Raw genomic sequence first — 21,945 nt, forward strand, 5'->3', positions numbered from 1 at the left:
ATGCACCGGTACCTCTTGCGGAGCGGCAGCAGAGAAAATAGTTCATGGATAGGGTGTCTGTGGTCTTTTACAATTTTCTGGGCCTTCTTTTCACACCACCTGATATAGAGGTCCTGGATGGCAGGGAGCTCGGCCCCAGTGATGTCCTGGGCTGTCCGCACATGCAATCGGTGGTATTGCCGTGCCAAGCAGTGATGCAGCCAGTCAATATGCTTTCAATGGTACAGCAGTAGAACCTTTTCAGGATTTCAGGGTCTTTGCCAAACTTTTTCAACCTCCTGAGGGGGAAGAGGCACTGTCATGCCTTCCTCACGACTGTCTACCTGCTCCACAGCAACCCTGTCGATGTGGATGGGGGCGTGCTTGCCCTCCCATTTCCTGTAGTCTTTGATCAGCTCCTTGGTCTTCCTGACAATGAGGGAGAGGTTGTTGCTCCGGCACCACACTGCCAGTTCACTGACTTCCTCCCTGTAGGCTGACTCATCGTCGCTGGTGATCAGGCCTACCACCGTCGTGTCGTCAGTGAACTTGATTATGGTGTTGGAGTTGTGCGTGGCCACACAGTCGTGGGTGAACAGGGAGTACAGGAGGGGACTAAACACACACCCCTGGTGGGCCTCTGTGTTAAGGGTCAGCGCTGTGGAGGTCATGTTGCCTACGCTCAACACCTGGGTTTGGCCCATCAGGAAGTCCAGGATCCAGTTGCAGAGAGAGTTGTTCAGTCCCAGGGTCAAAAGCTTTGGTGAAGAGCTTGGAAGGGAATATGGTGTTGAATGCTGAGCTGTAGTCAATGAACAGCATTCTCAGATAGGTATTCCGCTTATCTTGGTAGGTGAGGGCAGTGTGGAGAGCAATTGAGATTGCGTCATCTATTGATATGTTGGGGCAGTATGCAAATTGGAGTGGGTCTATGGTGGCTGGGATGGTGGAGATAATTTGTGCCATAACCAGCCTCTCAAAGCATTTCATGATTACAGAAGTGAGTGCTACAGGGTGTTAATCCTTGTGGCATGAAGGCTTATAGTTCTTATGAACAGGGATGATTGTGGTCATCTTAAAACATGTGGGGATTGCAGACTGGGACAAGGAGAGGTTGAAAATTACAATGAATATGCCTGCCAGCTGTTCTGCGCATGCTCTGAGAACACGCCCTGGAATACCGTCGGGTCCCGCGGTCTTGCGAGTGTTGACCTGATCAAATACCCTTCTTGCGTCGGACTCGTAGAGCGAGATCACCTAGTCCTCTGGGTCGGTGATGGCCCTCACAACTGGCTAGATGTTGTTGTCGTCAAAGAGCAAATAAAATTAATTGAGTTCATCTGGTAGTGAGAAATCGTTGGGCGGATCCCAGTTGAGTCTTCCTTTGTAATTCGGAATGGACTGTAGCCCCTGCCACATGCAGTGGGAGTCAGAACCTGTGTAGCATGAGTCTACCTTATTCCTATATTGTCCTTTTGCTCATTTCGATGGTTCTGCGGAGGTCATGGCGGGCCTTCTTGTACTTATCCCTATCTTCGGCCAAAGAATGAGGGTTGTCTACGATAGCTCTGTGTGTGGTAGCCCTGCTCTTTAGTTTAGCGCCAACCTCTGTTTTAATCCAGGGCTTTTGATTGGGGAAGCGGCGAACCCTCAGTGCGGGTACAACGTCACTGATGCATTTTCTAATGAAGCCAGTGACTGAGGTGGTTAGCTCGTCAGTGTTATTGGAGGAGTCTCGTAACATATTCCAATCAGCGCTAGCAAAGCAGTCCTGTAGCATACCCTCTGACTCTGATGACCATTTCTCACCATAGGGAATCGCGATCAATTCCTATTTCAGCTTCTGCTTGTAAACAGGAAGCAAGAGTATGGAGTCATGATCTGATTTACCGAATGGCGGACGAGGGAGAGCCTTGTGTGCTTGCCTGTGGGTAGAATAGCAGTGGTCGAGGACTTTATCGCCCCTAGTGGCGTTGGAGACGTGTTGATAGAAGTTGGGCATCACGCACTGAATTAAAATCGACGGCAACCAGAAAGGTAGCCTCTGGGTGTAGGGTTTCCTGCTTGTTTATAGCCTTGTACAGTTCATTAAGTGCCAGATTGTTCTTTTCGTTGTCCTGAGGTGGAATGTATACAGCAGTCACGATAACTGCTGAAAACTCCCTCGGGAGGTAGAAGGGTTGGCATACTCTTCCTGTGCAACAGCTAATGGGGATCCTAATAAAATACCCAATACCAATACCAATTTGACCATCAGGTATTCCCAGGCGGGTGAACAGTGGGTCGACATTTCCACCGCTCTGGAATTAGCACACCAGTTGTTGTTGTTGTTGTTGATGAAGAGGTAAACCCTTCCCCCCTTCGATTTTTCCGACTCCACTGTCCTGTCCGCCCGGGGGAATGGAGAATCCATCGAGTTGGATACTCGTGAAGGGTATCTTGTCAAAGAGCCATGTTTCTGAAAAGCAAAGAATATTGCAGTTCCGAGAGTCCCGTTGATAGCAAACTCATGATCGGAAGTCATCTATCTTATTATCAAGTGACTGTACATTAGCCAGTAGAATGGAGGGAAGAGGTAGCCGGTTTTTCCTCTATTGCCTCTGTAACGCGTTTCGTATTGGGTAGCCTGAAAATTGGGTTGGAATTACGGAGAACACAGGGCAAATCAGTCACAAGTAGAAGCCGGAATTGAGGTAAGTAACTGCCGATCTGATGTTCAAGAGTTCTTGTCGGTTGTAAGAAACAATAGCGGATGCATTTTGTGAAAATTTAGTAAAAATCAACAACAAAAGAATCACAAAATAGCAAAGTTGGATCGGAGCTTGCAAAACGGCTGCCAACCTGTATGGCACCTTCTTGATCAGGGACGAGAAGCTTCTATTTGTCCAGGACATTATAGTCTACACAGGGCACGCCACTGACGTCCATCCAAGTTGTGGGAACATATGCTTTTGATTTCCCATTGGTTCTGAGAGCAAAGCAGTACATTTCCTGACCAGTACAGGTTCTGAGAAAATGTTTCCTGTTTTGGGAACTTTCTGGGAATTTTTGAGTTGCAGGGAGAATGTTTTACTAAGGTACCTTGAAAGTTTTCCTGGGAGATTTTATTAACTTTCTGAAAATGTAAATTATAGGTTGTTTGAAGGCAATTAAAGAACGTTCTGAGAACGTTTCAATAATTCTCATATTAGGTTAACTGTTTTTAACTCCAAGCACAGATAGGACACATGGAAATGCATTTGCTTAGGCATTAATCATGCAAACAAAGACATTTTTTATTGTGGCATGGCATCAGTGAGATTTGAACCTATGCTCTTCTGTTACCATTGCGTCACCAGGATGGAGCTAGCAGATCATGTTTTATAACTCATACAAAGCTGTTAATTTTAATTTATTCAAACAGCCATCATTTCAAAGGAAACAAGCAGTCATTAAGATCAGGTGTGGCCAATTAGTGGGCATGGCCAAAACACTTAACAAGCTTTAACAAGTTTTTAAATAACATTCTTACAACAATCTTTGAACATTACTAATATTTTCTTGTGGTTTTTATGGAAAGTTTTCTTAATGTTCTGAGAACATGCCTTTAAATTGAGCCATGAGGAAACCTGCAGAAAACGTTATGCTGAAAGTACTGAAATTCCCACAGAAGAATGTTGTTTTTTAACGTTCTCGGAACAATATGAGAACGATGAGGAAACGTTGAGCTGAAGTACTGAAAGGGCCACATAAGAAATGTTCTCAGAACGTTACGTGCTAGCTGGGTATCCTGCACCATTCCCAAAACATTGTGGAAAGGTTGTATGCTAGATAACTGTAGGACAACCATGCTCTCACCAAGCTCTAAGAAACATGTAGTTCTCAGAACAATATGTGCTAGCTGGGGATCAAGTAGAACAATCAACAGCTGGCAGTAAAGTGGAATGACAAAACAGACCGTGTCCTCTCCTCAAAAGCCACCTTCCCCAGACTCAAGGTTAATCAAAATCTTCTACCAAATAACAGGCCAGTCAAACCCCCCCACCCCACACCCCCCCACCCCACACACAGTCAACCACACACACACACACACACACACACACACACACACACACACACACACACACACACACACATGTCTTGGGAGGTATGAGGTGAGGCTACTGAACCACAATGCGGTGAGTGTTATATTTTTTACTGGCCTGTCTTCTGGGAACAGCAGCTGAGCTACCTTAACTATGCTCGGGGAAGGTGGCTTTTGTTTTCATTTCCAGTAATTCCATTCTGGGAACTTTGTCTTTGTGGCATGTATGCAGTGCACTAGCTTTTATTGGCAATGCAAGACAAGTTACTGTCAATTAAATAATTTATGATGACGATACGCCATCATCCAACTGTCTTGTGTCTGTTTGCGTGTGTGTCCAACTTCATTAAGTTTTGTTAAATAATATGCAGTATATTATGTACGTATTGCTATCCCCATAGATATGATTATGGAAGATGATTCACACAATTCGAAGAAAACCCAGCAGGCATTAACCTTTTAAACCTTCAAATACACAATATGTTTTAACCATGCTGTTTCGTGAAATTATTATCCCACTCTCCCTAGTCGCAGGGTTAGTGCTCGCCTTCTACCAAGGCTTCTCTAAATACGTGAGCAAATGCCCAAGGTTCATCACATAGATTTTTCCAGCTGCAAACAAACACTGTTCATGACAATACAGTTGGGAGCAGCACTCAGGCAGGGAAATAGGTTTTTTCTATACCTGGCTGTGCTGTGCCTGTAGTCCTCTGCTACACTCTGGTGGCGAAACTTCATAAATATGCCACAGAGGATTAAATAAATGTTGCAAATATTAAATGTACTGGTAGGGCAAATTCAGAAGAAGAGTCTGCCTTTTTTTTGTGGAATTTAGAGCTTTACTGACACATAAATTATTTGTCTTCACTGCCCTGTTTAATTGCAAACAATCTCAGTTATATTACTATAATTCAATTGAGGGTGTTTTCAAGAGCTCAGCCAAAATGTTCCATTCTAACTTTAGATTAATGCTTTATCCCAAACTGCCTTGCTATTTTCAGTGCCTGGAATAACCGAGGATACTAAATCCTGGAATAATGAATATTCATGAATCATGACATGGCTGATAGCAATCCCTCACCTCTAATCCCAGGTCCTTCTAATTACTCATGCCTGTACTTCATCTATAACAGTTGAAGGGGGATGCTGGCTGTTACTGGATTTATGCTGACAAAAGCACAATATGACACAGTAGGCAAAATCCTATCACATAGTAAGACTGAGGAACAACATTGTGAAAAGGAAAAACATGACTTTATTCACATGATAAAAATATTTGTTTCAAGATCTACATTACCAGTCAAAGGTTTGGACACACCTACTCATTCAAGGTTTTTTCTTTATGTTTACTGTTTTTTACATTGTAGAATAATAGTGAAGACATCAAAACTATGAAATAACACATATGGAATCATGTAGTAACCCAAAAAAAGTTTAAAACGAATTAAAATATATTTTAGAATCTTCAAAGTAGCCACCTTTGCCTTGATGACAGCTTTGCACAGTCTTGGCATTCTCTCAACCAGCTTCACCTGGAATGCTTTTCCAACAGTCTTGAAGGAGTTCCCACATATGCGGAGCACTTGTTGGCTGCTTTTCCGTCACTCTGCGGTCCAACTGTCATTTATCTTTGCTTATTTGAGCTGTTCATGATATAATATAGACTTGGTTTTTACCAAATAGGGCTATCTTCTGTATACCACCCCTACCATGTCACAACACAACAGATTGGCTCAAACACATTAAAAAGGAAACATCTTTGGCAGTGATTACCATCTCGAGTCTTCTCGATTCCACAAATTAACTTTTAACAAGGCACACCTGTTAAGTGAAATGCATTCCAGGTGACTACCTCATGAAGCTGGTTGAGAGAATGCCAAGAGTGTGCAAAGCTGTCATCAAGGCAAAGGGTGACTACTTTGAAGAATGTACAATTTTACATATTGTTTACTTTTTTGGTTACGACATGATTATATATGTTATTTCATAGTTTTGATGTCTTCACTATTATTCTACAATGTAGAAAATAGTAACAATAAAGAAAAACCATTGAATGAGTAGGTGTGTCCAAACTTTTGACTGGTACTGTATATAATAAAAGCAAATATTAATATAATAACCATCATATCGACGTTAACTTGTAGTCACATGATGATATATTGTGTGGGCCTCCCACTACGACACGGGAAAGCATGCAGTTTATTAGGCTACAGATTATGATGAACTTCTCAGGGTGGTGAATGTGCAAGTTGATGAGCTTGATGCTCCTTTTCAATAAATATTTTTCTGGTAACATGATGATCGATGCTTGACAAATACAAATAGTGTCTTTCTCATCCATAATATCATAATATAGGTAGCCTACCTGCACTGCATCTGTGAGTTGTTGGCTAGAGCGCATGTGCCAAGACCAGATTGGGCACATTTGCTATATAATGCAACAGTTTTTGTGACAAAACCATCAGTAGAGTTGAAAATGCGGTGGAAACCCATTTCGCTTGAATTTTAATTCGGTACATGGGATTTTCACACACAGCCTTGTATATGCAAAAGGTCTGTTTGATGGACACATCCCTGGGGGGAAAATGCGCATATTGTTTTTTTTACAGATTTTAGAATATTTGCAATAAAATCTGTTGCAAATGTTGGTCCCACAACTCTTGCCATATGATTTTAAAGGCCCAATGCAGCAGTTTATTCCAATCTAAATAACTTCTGGGTTCCAATGTAGTACTTTACTGTAATAGTTTTCCATTACAATGGTCAAAAAGAAACAGGGTTTTAGCAACAGCAAAAAAATATAGTACTGTCTGGGACAGGGTTTCCGTTAGCCGGTAAAAGCCAGCTTTTGGCCCAAAAAATTAAAAGCCAATAAATAAAAGTGTTGTTGGCCAAATTGACCGGGGTGTTGCAAAATAATGATGTAAATATCAGTCGATGTAAATACATTTGACCGTCATGCTTAATTTGTATATTTTTGTTAGTCGTCCTGGGTAAATTTGTCACATGCACAAAGCATACAGAGCCTACTTTGAGCACAATCTCACTGTCTGATGAAACCAAGATTGAACTCTTTGGCCTGAAAGCCAAGCATCACGTCTTGAGGAAACCTGGCACCATCCCTATGGTGAAGCATGGTGGTGGCAGCATCATGCTGTGGGGATGTTTTTCAGCGACAGGGACTTGGAGACTAGTAAAGTACAGAGTTCCTTGAGGAAAATCTGCTCCAGAGCGCTCAGGAACTACGACTGGGGTGACAGTTCACCTTCCAACAGGACAATGACCCTAAGCACACAGCCAATACAATGCAGGAGTGGCTTCGGGAAAAGTCTCTGAATGTCCTTGAGTGACGCAGCCAGAGCCTGGACTTGAACCCGATCAAAAATAGCTGTGCAGCGACGCTCCCCATCCAACCTGACAGAGCTTGAGAGCATCTGCATAGAAGAATGGGAGAAACTCCCCAAATACAGGTGTGCCAAGCGTGTAGCATCATCTCGAGAAGACTCGAGATGGTAATCACTGCCAAAGATGTTTTAACAAAGTACAGAGTACAGGGTCTGAATACTTATGTCAATGTGATGTTTCAGTTAAAAAAAATTAAAAAAAATCTTTGTCATTATGGGGTATTGTGTGTAAAATAAAATGTCATCAATTTTAGAATAAGGCTGTAACGTAACAAAAATGTGGAAAAAGTCAAGGGGTCTGAATGCGTTCAGAATGCACTGTATAGGGGACAATTACTGTACCGTATTGTATTATATGTACTGCAATAACGTACCTTGTTCAAACCATGTAAAGCGCAGAGAAGATTTGATTCTGGTGCAGCACATGTGGCCTACAAAGTTATACACATAAGCAAGTGAATTTGATTTTAAATGTGAAATATAATAGGGCCTATCTGTACAATTAGTAGGCTGACGCATATATACGTTTAATAATATTTCCCCTAATGTTATTAGCCTCTCTCTTTCTCTATTGTTGCCTCATTCCTTCATCGCTTTTAACAGTTCAATTAAATAAGTTGCGTTGTCCTAGGGCTGTTGCGGTGAACTCAACCGCCACAACAGCAGTCATTAGTCATGAAGGCAGTCAAATTCCACGTGACCGCTTAGTCACGGCAATTAGGCTTCTCCAAGCTCCGATGCTGCTGATGGTCATTAGTAGCCTACCAAACGTGTTAACTGCCTTGTACTCGGCACTCTATTGTCCCTCTAATCACTCTGACATCAATGCAAATGTGTTCGAAAATCTAATCAAACACTTCATGAGAGCCCAAGAGCTCATGTTGCGCAACATTTGTGTAGACAATGCAGTTGCGCAAGAACAGAGTGATGGCCTCTACTAAAAGAGCTGGATCCCCATCAGCTTTCTATAGGCTACGAAAGACAAACTGTCGGCTTGGTAGCATCTGTTGACTACACAACATGACGGATATCTCTTTGGGTTGTGTTGGTCTCTGAGCGCTGTACTCAGATTATTGCATGGTGTGCTTTTTGATGTGGCTCTCTGCAAAATCACCGGATGTTTTGGAACTACTGAACATAACGCGCCAATGTAAACTCAGATTTTTGGATATAAATATGAACTTTACCGAACAAAACATACATGTATTGTGTAACAGCCATAAAGTCCTATGAGTGTCATCTGATGAAGATCATCAAAGGTTAGTGAATCATTTTATCTCTATTTCTGCTTTTTTGTGACTCCTCTCTTTGGCTGGAAAAATGGCTGTGTTTTTCTGTGACTTGGCTCTGACCTAACATAACAGTTTGGTGTGCTTTCGTCGTAAAGCCTTTTTGAAATCGGACACTGTGGCTGGATTAACAAGTGTATCTTTAAAATGGTGTAAAATACTTGTATGTTTGAGGAATTTTAATTATGGGATTTCTGTTGAATTTGGCGCCCTGCAGTTTCACTGGCTGTTGACGCTACCATCCCACATATCCTAAAGAGGTTAATAGTCTATTGCTACGTACCGGCCGCCTACTAGTCTTCATATTGAGATAAAAAAAAGTATTTTATAATGCAGACACTTGTCACGCCCTGACCTTAGAGAGCCGTTTTATTTCTCTATTTGGTTAGGTCAGGGTGTGATGTGGGGTGGGCATTCTATGTTTTGTATTTCTGTGTGTTTGTCTTTCGTTGTCTCTGATTGGGGATCATACTTAGGCAGCCCTTTTTCCCTCCTTCAGTGTGGGTTGTTGTCTTTGTTAACTTCTCACGAGTCACCAACCCTGATCCGGTAGCACCCCCCCCCCCCGCCCCCCACTGAGTAGCATAGCTAGCATAGCGTCACAAGTAACTTGTAGCATCTAAATATCATTAAATCACAAGTCCAAGACACCAGATGAAAGATACAGGTCTTGTGAATAAAGCCACCATTTCAGATTTGTAAAATGTTTTACAGGGAAGACACAATATGTAAATCTATTAGCTAACCACGTTAGCAAAGGACACGATTTTTTTACTCCCAACAGCTTTTTCCTGCGTCAGTAGCTATCACTAATTCGACTAAATAAAAATATATATAGCCACTAACCAAGAAACAACTTCATAAGATGACAGTCTGATAACATATTTATGGTATAGCATAGTTTTTTTTGTTGAAAAATGTGCATTTTTCAGGTATAAATCACAGTTCTGCAATCTGCAAGCTGCAATCTGAAATAGTGCTGACCCAGCCAGAACAATTACAGAGACCAACGTCATATAACGAATTACTCATCTTAAAACATTTCAGAAAAATACACAGCGTACAGATATTGAAAGCCCAACATCTGGTGAATCCAAACAATATTTCAGATTTATTAAATATTTTATAACGAAAACAAAATGTAGCGCTAAATTAGCATAGCTATACCAGGCAGATTCGGCTAGGCGCCCACGGCCAGTTCACATGCACAACAGATATGATATAACATCGTAAATTGGGTCTTACTATGGCTGATCTTTCATCAGAATGTTGATCAAAGTGTCCTTTGTCAAGATGAGTCGTTGGTTCCGTTCAGAATTGTTCCTTTCCCACTCCATTTAGCACAGGTACTGGTCGAGTGGCACGGATCTCTCAAACGTAAATAAAATCAGACAACGGAACACCACAAAACTCCCGAAAAAATTCAAATAATCTGATTAAACTATATTGAAAAAACATACATTACGATGATCTGGTCACATGTATCAAACAAACTTCGAGACGGAGATAGTTTTCATCCATAATGGCCGCACAACAGAAGACAATCGCAGCTACAAGTCGCACGATTTAGACAACCGGAAGTTGTCGGTCACGCCAAAGAATTAGCTCTCATTTCACGTCAGTCCCAGATAAACAAGATATTTTTCCTCTGACGTCCTCTTGACACCCAGAGGAAGGCCAATGAGGTGTGTTTCGGGTCATAGGGGGCACGACCATATATAGGCAGAGCGTTGAAGCTGGCATACACATCTTGCTTTTTTCTTCTTGGTCATGGAAAGTGCTGTCAAATGACTTCTGTATCACTCAGAGACAAAATTGAAACGGTTTTAGAAACTAGAGATTGTTTTCTTTCCAATGGTATTATTTATATGCATATAGTAAGAGCAATAATTGAATAAGAGGCAGTTTAATCTGTAGAGCAAATTATGCTAATGGGAAAATAGCACCCCCTGTATTCTCAAGAAGTTAATGGCAGGTATAGCCTTACCGAGCTTCACGTTCTTTTTTGATGTTTATTGTTTTGTTGGCGACATCTAATTAATAAAAGTATATACGCTTACCACGCTGCACCTTGGTCCGGTCATTTCCCTAACGACGATCGTGACACCAACATAATGCATACATTTAAATTATAATAATTGACCTGAACATTAAATTTAAGCTGCAATATGTAACTGTTTGGGCGACAACCAAATTCACATGTAAATGTGAGTTATAGATCCGTCATTCTCATTGAAAGCAAGTCTAAGAAGCTATAGATCTATTTCTAGGCTTTTGTCACAAGAATTGTCAATCCCAAAGATAATAACTAACAATCAATAAGCTTTGACCAATCCCCGAGGTTTGTAAGACCTTGGGTTTAATAATAATTAGGCAAAGACTCAGCTTCTGCAAAAGGTTCGTACAGTTCATTCACGAGAATGTTCTGAAGTCCATAATACAGTCATCCATTTTATAACTCACTCCCTATTTACCCACATACCTTCACACAAACAGGAGATATCCTACGCACATACATACACACGAACAGTAGATGAGTTGTATCTTCTCCCCATAATTCTCACCACTGTTTATTACTACCAAGCCGACAGTTCCATTCCCCCGAGATTAGAGGAACCTTGAAAAGGACTCCCTGTCCTATCATAAGTTTCTCAGAGTTCAAGCCAGGTCGGGTCAAACACAGTTGAATTGTTCTCGGTATTTTCTTAGGCACATACACACACACACACATTTCTCTACCAAACCTTATGGGACTTACGTTTAGTACTTTAATCATTCATTATACATGCTACATAAACTAATAAACACTAATTAGTTACGTTTCAGGGTGGGATTCTTTAATCATTACCTTTAAGCATATAATTCCCTTATCAGCTTCCTGTTCTTAAATTTTGTTTTTGTCTCTTTTAGGCTACATTCGGTATTGTACACCAGCTTCAAAACAGCTGGAAATATAATATTTTTGGTTATGGAAAATATTTCACAGTTTAGATGGTACAATGATTCTCTACACTATACTTGCTTGTTTAGTCAATCTGAAACTAGACAAACTATTAGAATTTTAGCAACCAGGAAGTAGAGGCTGGTGGGAAGGAACTATAGGAGGACGGCTCATTGTAATGGATGGAATGGAATCAATGGAACAGAGTCAAACGTGGTTTCTATATCTTTGTATGATACAGTTCAATTTATTCCATTCCAGCCATTGCAATGAGCTAGTCCTCCTATGGCTCCTCCAACCAGCCTCCACAGATGAAGACATATTCCTTAAAATATTTTTTGTTTGTTTGAGAGAACTAATGTTACTGTTGCCACTACAACAAATAAAGTCTAAAATATATTCAATTTTGTCCTATAAACATTTTTATTTAAATACTGTAGAATTCCATTCATTGCTGGAGGACTGTGAATATGGCTGCTGGTGGCTTTAAAGCCTCTCATTGAGGGGATTCTATTAAACTGGCCCATGGTGCACACTGGGGTATGGCCCGTCACGTGACCTGGTGAAACCGGTGAAGGAAGCGCTCCCGCTGCTCAAATCAAATCAAATTTGATTGGTCACATACGCATATTTAGCAGATGTTATTGCGGGTGTAGCGAAATGCTTGTGTTCCTAGCTCAAACAGTGCAGTAGAATCTAACAATTCACAACAATAGAGAAATTTAAAAGTAAAACAATGGAATAAAGTAATATAAAAATATTATGATGAGCAATGTCGGAGTGACTGAAAAAATACTGTAGAATAGAATATACATATGAGATGAGTAAAGCAGTATGTAAACATTATTAAAGTGACTAGTGTTCCATTATTAAAGTGGCTAGTGATTCCATGTCTATGATATAGGGCAACAGCCTCTAAGGTGCAGGGTTAAGTAGCCTGGTGGTAGCCAGCTGGTGATGGCTATTTAACAGTCTGATGGCCTTGAGATAGAAGCTATTTTCAGTCTCTTGGTCCCAGCTGTACAGGTGCAACACCTGTACTGACCTCCGCCTTCAGAATGATAGCGGGGTGATCAGGGCGTGGCTCAGGTGGTTGTTGTCCTTGATGATATTTGTGGCCTTCCTGTGACATCGGGTGCTGTAAGTGTCCTGGAGGGAAAGCAGTGTGCCGCTGGTGGTGCGTTGGGCAGACCGCACCACCCTCTGGAGAGCCCTGCGGTTGCAGGCGGTGCAGTTGCCGTACCAGTTTTTATGTTGAGTCCAAAGTGATGTTAGGAAATTTCAGTTATCCCATGTGAGCTTATGTGCCGAGTACATTACGTTGTTACAGGTGTCAAGCTTATAGGCATGTGGCAACAGTGTGTAGGAGGGCGGTTCCTAGGTGTGAGAAGTGTGCAGAAGGGCATGAGACAAAATAATGTGTAGCATTGGGGAAAGAAGAAGTATTTGTTATCTGTAGGGGTGCCCTTGTGGTTGGGGATCAGTCATGTCCAGTGTGAGAGAGGCAGGTTGAGGTTATCAGGGTTAGAGTAGAGGGTGTTGTATGCTGAGGTAGTGAAGAAAGTTGAGGAAGATGTGTCAAGGGGGAGGGATACTTAGAGGATTTGTGTGAGTAGTAGATATGTATCAGTACAGAGCGATAGGCCAACGAGTGATATATGCTTCAGTAAGATTGGCTTCTTAAACATTTACAGCAATAGTTATCAACTGTACTGCAGGGATGGAACTTAAGTCACAGAAATTAGATATTGTGGCTGCAGCGAAGTATTTGGCTGAACAAGATTTGACGTGAGAAGAGTTACAGGGTGTGTTTAGTGGTGGTGTCCTGTCCTTTCAGGCTGTTGGCCTAGGGGTAGGTTTAAATAGTGGAGTAGGGTGGTGGGTTTTCCATGAGTGTTGGGTTAGATTGTAGGATATTTGTTGATTTATTTTGCTTTACTCAAGCAAAGTATAAGGGAGTTATACTCCAGTCTACTAGGTGGCGGTAATGCTACATTTTTTGGATGCCAACCACAGCTAAACCGCAACAAATGAGATGAATGAATTATCTTGGCAAAGGAGAAGTGTTCACTAACAAGGATGTGCACAGAATTTGCAAGAAATAAGATTTGTATGCATATGAAAAATGCTAGGATATTTTATTTCAGCTCATGAGACATGAGACCAACATATTTTTGTTCATTATGCAGTACCAGTCAAAGTTTGGACAAACCTTCTCATTACAGGGTTTTTCTTTATTTTTACTAATTTCTACATTGTTGAATAATAGTGAAGATGTCAAAACTATGAAATAACCTATATGGAATCATGTAGTAACCAAAAACCAACTATTGGCATTCTCTCAACCAGCTTCATGAGGTAGTGACCTGGATTCTTCAATGAACAAGTATGCATTTTCTTAAAAGTTACTTTGTGGAATTTCTTTCCTTATTAATGTGTTTGAGCCAATCAGTTGTGTTGTGACAGTGTAGGGGTGGTATACAGAAGATAGTCCTATTTGGTAAAAGACCAAGTCCATATTATAGCAAGAACAGCTCAAATAAGCAAAGAGAAACTACAGTCCATCATTTCTTTAAGACATGGAGGTCAGTCAATATGGAAAATGTCAAGAACTTCAAGTGCAGTCACAAAAACCATCAAGCGCTATGATGAAACTGGCTCTCATGAGGACCACCACAGGAAAGGAAGACCCAGAGTTACCTATGCTGCAGAGGATAAGTTCATTAGAGTTAACTGCACCTGGTGACACTGTGATTTATTTAGAATTCAAGGCACACTTAACCAGCATGTCTACCATAGCATTCTGCAGTGAAACACCATCCCATCTGGTTTGCGCTTAGTGGGACTATCATTTGTTTTTCAACTGTGTTAGGGCTATTTGACCAAGGAGAGTGATGGAGTGCTGCCTCAGATGACCTGGCCTCCACTATCACCCGACCTCAACCCAATTGAGATGGTTTTGGATGAGTTGGACCGCAGAGTGAAGGAAAAGCAGCCAACAAGTGCTCAGTGCTGTTGTAATAGGCGCATGTGACAAATAACATTTGATTTGATTAGATGACATGAGTCACATTTCACAGAACCTCCGAAAGTAACAAATGTTAGTACCAAACTGTTTTGAATTTTTTTGTATCGAAAAAGTACAGACGTTTTCGGCATACCATGCAACGCTAAACTAATGTGGCCACCTAAATGTTTTTCACTGGCACCCTACAGTAGCAGCCAATATAAAATTGGTGTAACACTGCCAAGTCAAAGGTTCGCAAATGCAAGTGTTTTGGTCACAGTCTCGAACCCTATGCATAGCTCAACAGTCTTCTGTTCCCTCGCTCTCCTCCCTCATGTCCTCCAATGGGACAACCTGTGCCGCATCAGCTGTACTATGTATGTGTGTGTGTGCTGCGTAATATGAATATGCTCTCCGTTCCAACAGGCAGGTTTATAAAGCAAAGCACATTAATATTTCACAACCAGCGAATAGCATTTGGCTTAAAACACCAACTTCAAATCCGCCCTTCGCTACAATCCTCCTATTTTTTCCTGAGTCAACCTCGGATAAACTTAGTTGTGTCCCAAATGGCGCCCTATTGCCCTATGGGCCCTGGTCAAAAGTAGTGCACTATATAAGGAATAGGGTGCCATTTGGGAATGCTCACTATTGTTCCGTCCCAGCCACACTGCTGATGGTGACCTTGTGTTTAAAGTCCTCTCCCTCTCTCTCTACTTTTGAAGGCCCATCAGTATCTGTCAAATATTACAGAGTTTGGGAATTTAAAAGTCTCCTACGTATAGACAGAGGATCCCTCGATAGTCCCTCACAGTGTGACGTTCATTGTGGTCACGTGGGTCGTACTGGGGTATGGATTTAAAAATCCCTCATTCTGCAGTTGCCTTGTTTTCTCATTAGCTGGGAATTTAGTGTGAAATGTCTGATAGAACATAGTTGGACGGGAGCTATAATCCAGTTATAATAAAAAATTTTTTTAACTATGTGTGTCGTTATGGCTTAAAATCAAGCTTGGCTGCACTGCTTTCAATGGGGAAGGTACGGAAGATTGCTTCCGTACCTCCCGCTTCCCCAGGCAAATCGATGGCAGGCAAAGCCTGGCTGAATCAAGACTGTGACCGAGAGAGTTGTGTGTCTGTGTGTTTGAATAGCTGTGTGGGTGTTTGTGTTTCAATAATGAAGCGAAATTCACATATGATCAATCATTTCAAATTAAAAAATGATTCAGTGAAGATTAAGCCCAGATTATCGTGGGATAATTTAAACAACCCTGGCAAAAACCTTGCATCACCAGGGGCCTGGTGATTAGACAACCCCAAGCGCAGCAATTCTATCCACTGCTAGTTAGCCAGAAGGGTGGGCACCGCTGCACGTTGTACGGCGGGCGGCCAGGTTAATCCTACAAAATGGACACTCGCTCAGACAACAAAGAGCATGTAACTGGAAGATTAAACACGGAAGAGTGGGTTTATCTCCTTAATAAAGAGACTGGAGCCACTTAATGTTCAAAAGCCCTGGGTAAAGAGATGTTGGCTGTGTGTTCAGTGTGTTTTTCAGTGTGTGCACGTTACTCTGTGTGTGCGTTTGTGGTTGTGTATGTACGTTCTCCTGCATGTGTGTGTGTGTTTGATGTGTCTGTGTTTTGGGGTAGCAGACCCTGCTTATGGAGATTCGGTTTTTATGAGTTTTCCTTCAGAAGCTGCAACCTCTGTTTAACACCATGGTAATGAGTGTTTCTCTTTTCTTCCCTCACTCCCTCTCGCTCTTCTTCTCTTTCATCATCCCAGTTTCCATTGTGCAGAGTGATTTGTTTCAACATAGATTACACAACTCACTTTATTGAAGAGATGACACCAGAGGTCAGTAAAGCCCCTCATCTCTTTTATGTCTGTCTGTCTTTCTGTCTGTGTGTGTGTGTGTGTGTGTGTTTAGTGTTCTCCAAACGGTCGCGTATCGCTCTCTGTGGACACATCCAAGGCCCATGTAACCTACAGTGCATTCGGAAAGTATTCAGAGCCCTTGACTTTGTCCAGATTTAATTAAGTTACAGACTTATTCTAAAATTGATTACATCTTTTTTTTCTTTGTCGATCGGCACACAATACCCCCTAATGACAAAACAAATATTTAACCTTTATTTAAGGAGGCAAGTCAGTTAAGAATAAATTCTTATTTACAATGACGGCCTAGGAACAGTGTGTTAACTGCCTTGTTCAGGGGCAGAACAACAGATTTTTACCTTGTCAGCTCGGGGATTTGATCTAGCAACCTTTAGTTTACTGGCCCAACGCTCTATCCACTAGGCTACCTGCTGCCCCACAGGTATTTAGAAAAATTTTAAAATTACTGAAATATCACATTTACATAAGTATTCAGACCCTTTACTCAGTACTTTTTTTGAAGCACTTTTGGCAGCAATTACAGCCTCGAGTCATCTTGGTTATGACGCTATAAGCTTGGCACACTTGTATTTTGAGAGTTTCTCTATTTCTTCTCTGCAGATCCTCTCAAGCTCTGTCAGGTTAGATGGGGAGTGTCGCAGCACAGCTATTTTCAGGTCTTTCCAGAGATGTTCGATCTTGGCTGTGTGATCAGGGTCATTGTCCTGTTGGAAGGTGAACCTTCACCTCCAGTCGGAGGTCCTGAGCACTCTGGAGCAGGTTTTCATCATGGATCTCTCTGTACTTTGCTCCGTTCATCTTTCCCTCAATCCTGAGAAGTTTCCCATTCCCTGCTGCTGAAAAATATCCCCACAGTATGATGCTGCCACCACCATGCTTCACCGTAGTGATGGTGCCAGGTTTCCTCCAGATGTGGTGCTTGGCATTCAGGCCAGACTTCAATCTTTGTTTCATCAGGCGAGATAATCTTGTTTCTCATGGTCCGAGAGTCCTTTAGGTGCCTTTTGGCAAAAGCAGACTGTCATGTGCTTTTTAGTGAGGAGTGGCTTCCGTCTGGCCGCTCTACCACAAAGGCCTGATTGGTTGAGTGCTGCAGAGATGTTTGTCCTTCTGGAAGGTTCTCTCATGTGACTATCAGGTCACATCTTTCACATTTTAAGATGCTTATGTTGATGTGTGTGCGACTGTGTGTGTTTGTGCGTGTGTGAGATAGTATTAACCCCTTTTTTCCCCCTATGTCCATGTTCAGAACTACTGTGTGAGAGGACTGAAGCTGTTCCCCCTCTATTCTTCCAGGATATACTGGAGCTTTATGACTGAAAAACACCATACTATCCCCTAGTGGTTAGAGCGTTGGGCCAGTAACCAGAAGGTTGCTGGATTGAATCCCGAGCTGACAAGGTAAAAATCTGTCGTTCTGCTACTGAGCAAGGCAGTTAACCCACTGTTCCTCGGGCGCCGAACACGTGGATGTCGTTTAAGGCAGCCTCCCACACCTCTCTGATTCAGAAGGATTGGGTTAAATGCGGAAGACACATTTCAGTTGAATACATTCAGTTGGACAACTGACTAGGTATCCTCCTTTCCCTTTTCCTAGCCTCTACCCTTCACCCGCTAGACCCTAACCCCTAGCCTCTAGACACTAACCAGTATCCCCTACCTCCTGCCTGTTCCAGGATTTATGACTGTGGGACAATCAATCTCCTGGATGTCAGAAGTTCCACTTCATGCCTAGCTTTGTCCGCTTCTTACCTGGTGAGTCACTGTCCTTCCTGTCTCGATCTGTCCTTTACTTAGAGCACTCTGTCTCTCTCTGCTGGAGAATGTTGGAACCTGCTACTGTGTTTGAGTGGTATTTGCTTTGTCTTTGTGAGACACTATGCACACATTAGTTATTGTCGTAATGCATTTCTAAGATTGAGAGTCATTGCTGTAGATTTTCTGTGTGTGTCAGTCCATGTGAACACTTCTAAATTGAGGTCAAGCAATTTTGCATTAGTGTTTATTAACCTGATTGTGTATTTGAACCTGTTCGTGTTCTCTGTCTGTTTATCTCTCTGATCATGTGTGTGCCTTGTCTCGTCTGTCTGTCTGTCTCTTTGTATCTGTTCTTTCTCTTGTGTGAATGTGTTTGTCTTTCTCTTTGCATGCTGTCTATGTCTCTCTGTCTCTGACTCTGTGTGTCTAGACGGTGGTTAGGAGGTGCTGGTCCATGAACCAACTGTTGCTCTACGTCCTGTCTATCTTCCCATCTCACTATCTGTGTGTATCCTCTCTGTCAGATGGTGGTAAGGAGGTGTTGTCCATGCAACAGGTGCTCCTCTACCTCCTGCGGAGCTCCAAGCCTCTGGTCCCTGAGGAGGAGATAGCTGATATGCTGCAGTGGTAGGAACTGGAGCAGCAGAAGTACGCAGAGGAGTGCACGGGCATGATCATCACCAACCCTGGCATGGTAAGGACTAGGGATGGGCACGGTTAACGAACGTTAGTATTCAATTACTTGAGTGAGTGTTCATTTCTGGAGAATTCTTTCTTACCCACAAGTATAAACCATGACATTTGAACTACTTAATGTAATAAAAGAAACTATTGAATGTTGTTTTTATAACCGTGCATTAAGCTCCTGCTGAGCATTTATCCCTCCAGTCCAGTCTGCCGTGACATCGGTATGCTATTTTCCTCACTTCAGATAGCGATTACAGGCCCACAACTAACTGAGTTTCCAAAAGTTCTGACACAGATCAATGCAAAACACTCACAAGAATTTTGTAACAGAATCGGTTCTGTATTGGCGAAAATCAGATTTTTCTTTCACTGTTGCTTTCAGTGAAAAACTACGGAGAAAAGCAGCCTGTCCGCTGTTTACCTCTGCCATGTGCATTTGTGTCATTTCGATTGGTCAAGAAAGACAAAATATATATATCCGGGTATCCCTAAAAATTGTAATGAGATTATTTGAAGTTTAAAATAGAAAGTCAAATGCCCATCCCTAGTAAGGAAAAGGCTGTTAATCAAGTAGCACTATATCCCGTATATAGTGCACTACTTTTGACCAGGTCTAATAGGGTGCATGTGTGTGTGATTGACAAAATGCTAGATTGGAAGGGTTTGCACTTTTGAGTGAAAATGTCATTGAATTCAGATGCTCTTTTTGTAACAAAATAACAGGTCACTGTACTGAGACGATCTGGGGTCGTATCAAGCGTCTCAGAGTAAGAGTTCTGATCTAGGATCAGGTCGTCACCCCCCCGTCCCTCGTCCACCCGTCCATGTAAACTTATACATTTTGAGCAAAAAGACAAAACTGCTCTTAAATCAGCACTTCTACTATGAAACACTTGATACATATGGGCCCTGGGTCCGTATTCATAAAGCGTCACAGAGTGGGAGTGCTGATCTATGATCAGTTTTGCCATTTAGATCATAATTAATATGATCTAATATTGTGCTATTGTGTGTGTTTTTTTCTGCCACCTCCTATGACCGGAGAGCTTCTGAATATCAGGACAGCGATTACTCACCTCGTACTGGACAAAGATTGTATCTTTAATTAACGAGTCAGACGCAAAGGATTTATTTCAGACACCCGGCAATGCCGAAATCCCCGTCATTCACATGAAGAAGAGACAGAGAAATCGGGGATGTAGGTCGGGGTGCCTTGTAAGGATCAGACGGCGAGTCAGTAATCCGCCTTTACCATCAGTCCTATTAGCCAACGTGCAATCGTTGGATAATAAAATGGATGAGCTCAGATCAAGACTATCTTACCAACGGGATAGAGTAGATCATGATAAGCTGTAGACCACACTATTTAACGAGAGTTTTCATCTACACTACCATTCAAAAGTTTGGGGTCACTTCGAAATGTCCTTGTTTTTGAAAGAAAAGCTATTTTTTTGTCAATTAAAATAACATCAAATTGATCAGAAATACAGTGTAGACATTGTTAATGTTGTAAATGACTATTGTAGCTGGAAACGGCAGATTTTTTATGGAATATCTACATAGGCGTACAGAGGCACATTATCAGCAACTATCACCCATGTGTTCTAATGGCACGTTGTGCTAGCAAATCCAAGTTTATAATTTTAAAAGGCTAATTGATCATTAGAAAACCCTTGTTTTAATGAAGTTGCCAGTTGAGGACTTGTAAGGCATCTGTTTCTCTAACTAGACACTCTATTGTACTTGTCCTCTTGCTCAGTTCTGCACCGGGGCCTCCCACTTCTCTTTCTATTCTGGTTAGAACCAGTTTGCGCTGTTCTGTGAAGGGAGTAGTACACAGCGTTGTACGAGATCTTCAGCCTTCATTTCTCGGAACAAGAATAGACTGACCAGTTTCAGAAGAAAGTTATTTGTTTCTGGCCCTTTTGACCCTGTAATCGAACCCACAAATGCTGATGCTCCAGATACTCAACTAGCCAAAAGAAGGCCAGTTTTATTGATTCTTTAATAATCAGCACAACATAATTGCAAAAGGGTTTTCTAATGATCAACTATCCTTTTAAAATTATAAACTTGGATTAGCTTACACAACGTGCCATTGGAACACAGGAGTTATGGTTGCTGATAATGGGCCTCTGTACACATATCTAGATATTCCATGAAAAATCAGCCGTTTCCAGCTACAATAGCCATTGATCAAAATTAACAATGTGTACAATGTATTTCTGATAAATATGATGTTATTTTAAAGGGAAAAAATGTAATTTTCTTTCAAAAACGAGGACATACCCTAAAATGTAATTAAATATAATATTTCACACGGAAAGAAGTATGTTCAATAGGAAAACGATATTAGCAGGTGCGTGTCCACTTCATCGCACATACTGTATACTGACTTCCATGTCTGAGTCCCTGTATCAAAACTCATTATTATTCCTCGTTGGGGAAGAAACATGCCTGAAACATTGAACAAAGACTACTGATATCCAGTGGAAGCCATAGGAATTGCATACTGGGAGCTAGATTACATTTTTTACCTATACGTTCCATTGGAAGAGAATGGGCTTTCAAAAAATATATATTTCCAGCTGGTTTATCTTTGGATTTTCTCCTATCTATTGTGTTATAGTCTCCTACATTATTTTAACATTTCTACAAATGTCAGAGTGTTTTCTTTCCAATGGTACCAATTATGCATATCCTGGCTTCAGGGCCTGAACAACAGGCAGTTTACTTTACTTAATAAAAAATATATATATATATTTATTTTTTACCTCAGTTTATTTTAGTAAATACTTTCTTAACACTTATTTTTCTTAACACTGCATTGTTGGTTAAGGGCTTGTCAGTAAGCTTTCCACTGTATGGTCTACACGTGTTGTTTTTGCCACATGTGACAAGTACAATTTGAGTTGA

The 21,945-nt window shown here is 41.5% G+C and overlaps 1 pseudogene; it reads left to right on the top strand.

Moving 5' to 3' along the window:
• The window catches only part of LOC139532924 (ribonuclease 3-like), a 57,314-nt pseudogene that overhangs the window by 30,750 nt on the left and 4,619 nt on the right, over positions 1–21,945 (top strand).

This window comes from Salvelinus alpinus, chromosome 10, assembly GCF_045679555.1.
Source record: "Salvelinus alpinus chromosome 10, SLU_Salpinus.1, whole genome shotgun sequence".
Taxonomy (NCBI): Eukaryota; Metazoa; Chordata; class Actinopteri; order Salmoniformes; family Salmonidae; genus Salvelinus; species Salvelinus alpinus.